The sequence below is a fragment of the Melospiza georgiana genome, chromosome 12 (assembly GCF_028018845.1).
Source record: "Melospiza georgiana isolate bMelGeo1 chromosome 12, bMelGeo1.pri, whole genome shotgun sequence".
NCBI classification, from domain to species: Eukaryota; Metazoa; Chordata; class Aves; order Passeriformes; family Passerellidae; genus Melospiza; species Melospiza georgiana.
Window position 1 is genome coordinate 19838836 of NC_080441.1, and position 3928 is coordinate 19842763.

Genomic DNA, 3928 nt, shown 5'->3' on the forward strand with positions numbered 1-3928 from the left:
TGAGAGACAATATTACAGTCATAAAAATCAGTATTTTATTCCTGTGTGCAAACTCAGGGGGAAGATTTTATTCAACATCTCTCAGTGGGACATTAAAGCTCCAATTTCCCTTTTCTTGAACAGTTTGAGAGACAATATTACTTAAGTAATTTTTATTACACGCATTTTTATCTTTTTGAAAACCAGAAAGACTGTTTGTGTCTGTGTGTGCCCTTAATATTCATCCTCTCTCTAATACAGGATGGGAAAAAATGGTTGCAGAGCTTCATGCAATGGGGTATAAGTGCAAAGAATGAGGAGACAGAGGTTTAGTCATGATGATTTCTTGGAGAATCTGGTTGATTTAATGATACCAAAACCAGTATGAATAGAAGACTGGGCTTGGGAATCAGGATGGTCTTCTTGGGTTAAAAAGGCTTTAACGGCACTTCAAGACACTTATACCAGACCTGGCTTATTTTTATCACCCTTTTTTTTTAATTAAGAAAAGAAAAAATAAAAGAAGCCCTGATCCATCACTGCTTTTGCTGCAGTGTGCAACAAAACCCCATCTTACCTCCACTAGGAACATCTGAGAGATGGAACTAAACCCCAAAGTATTTTCTGCTCAGTGATTATAGGTGAGTTTTATTGGGATACTTTGTTCTTGAATGTTGCCATGAGGGTAGTTGAGCATGGCAGTCCAGGTCTGCAAACACGCAGTGCCGGAAGCAGAACCTTTGAAATGCAAAACAGGATTTCTTCAATTGAATCACGACTGTGTGCTGTTCCCGAGGTCCTTTGCACAAATAGTGTACGGGGGGAAAAACCAGAACTGCGCATTGCTTGTGATATGGAATTTTGGGGGGGTTAAATAAAAACAAGATGCAAATGAGGGCATTGCTTCTACATGTAAATATTCTTGTCCTAAAGGAGCCACCAGCTCTGTCCTGAGAGTTGAGTTAAAATTATATTTCTTTGTCGCAGACATTTCTCCACAGAAATCCTTTCTTTCAGATTTCTGTGTCTTCGGGAGGCCAGAGGCCTCCAAAGACAAGGTAAACAATTATTATCAGCTGCTGGGGAATGCAACAGGAGCACCTATTTTGATTGGTGATTGGTTAATGTTCTATGTTTATAATTAAGGGCCAATCACCAGTGCAAGCTAGGGGACTGAGTCCTTGAACACAACTTTGTTATAGATTCTTTTCTATCTATTCTTAGCCTAGCCTAGCTGCTCTGCAAACCTCTCTCCTTATTCTTTTTAGTATAACTATAATGTATTATATCTTATATTAATAAATTCAGCCTTCTGATTCAAGAAAAAAGATTCACCGTCTCTCTCTCACCAGCTGCGACCCACTCAGGCGCGGTAATATTTCTTCAAAAACCCGCAAGCCTTTTAGAGTCTGTTATTTGTGTTACGAAGAATTCCTTAGGAGCTGCCATTAGGGAATCTGCGAGCCGAATGTAGCTGAGCTCGGCCAAATGGCCGAATCTAGATGAGTGTAGCCTAAATGAGCTGAGTGTAGTTGAAGAGCCCAATCTGGCCGAAATTTCTGAACCGAGGTGAGTTCAGACAAAAAGCTGAACTGTAATGGGTTAAAACTTTAAGTTTGTTCATCAGAGCTGACAAAGTAATTCCAGTAAGACTGTTGCAACACCTCTAGTTTGTTTAAGTAAATTTCCAGACTTTAAAGGATAAGGAAGATGAAACCAAAAGACAGTAGGTTTCACAAACATTTGTTTATCTGTTTAGTAAACTGTTAATATGGGTGGGGGGTTTGCTATGATTGATAACACAGTATCGGTTTATCCACTCAGTAAACCTAGGATTCCAGGAACTCAGCAGATTGAGCCTAAGAATTCCAGGAATCAGACAAAGGAAAATTACCAACCTTCATCTTCATACCCCGGGAGGTGGACTATGACCACCTAAACACAAAAGAAGAATATGCAGAGTACTACACATCAGCCCGGAAGAAGTACTGTATAAGAACTCCACGGAAAATCAGAAGAGTGTGACAGTGTTAGAGCGGAGACTTTCCTGTCGCCCAGCACGCCCGGGGCGCTGACTTTGCCTATTATCGCTTGCTCTATCAATTAATAAATTTCATGTTATTTGGACTTATTAGTTGGTGATTCATTCCCCACCGCAACTAACCTATAACATGAACTAGCTGAATTTAACTGAACAGAACTGAATGTAGTCGCGTTCAGCCGAACAGAGCCGAGGTCAGCTGCACCAGTCGGAGATCAGCCGAACTTTACGAGCTCGGCCGAACCAAAGCTAACCACCGAATTTTATGAGCCCGTCCAAACCGAACCGAGCTCCGCGGAACCCAGCCTCCTGCTCTCATGACTGTTATAAACAAAGAATCTGCCAATATTTTTTGTGAAGAAAAAGATTACAAAAGCTAGTCAGACCACTGTTGCTGTGCTGCTAAATGTATTACTTGTTTGTTATGATAATTACAGGTCATTGTCGTGAATAGTTGTTTTTGTATCAGTAAAAGCCCTGGCTGGGGCTGAGTTAATGGCTCTTCTCTCGGACAGTGAAGGGCGGGGACCTCCCCAGACAGTGAGAAGAGACGTAGGGGGGGATGTCGCTGAAGGATGCGAGAGAACACAAGCACACCACCGCTCTAAAGGTGAAGGAAAAAAGGGAAGTTTTATTCTCTGACTCCAATATTTATAGTTTTACAAAAGGGACAGTGGATTGGAAGGTGACAGTGGCACCTCTGCAGTGACACTGGTCAAACCAACAGTCCATCAACTCTTTCCTCTGCCATAAAGGAATGCAAAACAATGAGTTATTTACAGAAAGTGTGTGAGAAAGTTCACTACAAGAATGTCAACATCAGAAGGCTTAGAAAATCTTAAAAAAACAGGGTAACAGGGGGACATGCAAAATAACTTCGGGATCAGCATGCCATGAGAAGCTGCTATTCCAAACACACTGAAAAGACCCCCGAAACAACGAGCCAGTATAGAGTTGAGAAATTGGAGTGATGTCTAAACGTGAGGAATGGAGTGCTGAGCCTGCGGAGATGCTGGAGACCTTTGTGGCCTCTCACCCTGACAGTGGGAGTTGTCCCGAAGCCGGGAGCTGAAGGGGGGCGAGACTGCGGAGTTGAAAACCACGGGTCACGCCCAAAAAGGCTCTCACCAGGAATGGACCCCCAGCTTTGCCGCTAGTGGACAAAGCTGCGCATATCCTCCTACTCCTCGTCAGCCTGGGAGACAACGGAGACTGCAGACCCGTCGAGCTGCCCAATCTTGAGCTGATCACTTCTAATAAAGGCATTAAAAGGAGAAGAAGTCTCCTGCCCTGTTTATTTCAATGACCATTAATTAGCGCAAGTGCAGTCACTCCCTAATGAGCTTCTGCCCAACCCCCTGCTCCCGTCAGTGCCCATGCGATGGCTGGGCCGCCCGCGGGACACGGCAGCAGGAGAGCCCCGAGCTGGGCGAGTTCAACGTGAGAGGGCGCCGCTTTCCCGTGCAGAGCCTCGCCCCCGCCCGCGCCGCCCTCAGGGAGCCGAGCCGAACCGAGCTGCGCCGAACGCAAAGAGCGGCTCCGAGTTCAGCCAAGCCGAGCTGTGCCGAAGAGGCGAATCCACTGAATGCAGCCGGTAATAGCCGAGTTTAGCTGGCAATAGCTGAATTTAGCTGAAGAGCCGACTCTAGCCAAGTGTCTCCGAAGCGAGCCGAGCTCCGCCGAGCGCAGCATCCCGGACAGGGCGGGGAGCCGGGGTGGGCTTGGGGTGCAGCTGGGGCTCAGTGAGGCTTCCCCGCCTGTCCCTCTCTCTACCCGTCCTTCCTCGTCCCTGTAGTCCCCTTAGTTACCTCTCTTTCCCCCATTTGCCTCTCCCTCCCCCTGCCAAACCCAGCTCCTTTCTGTCCTGTCCCTACCCCGCTACTCTGTTCTATTCCACCTCTCTCCCTC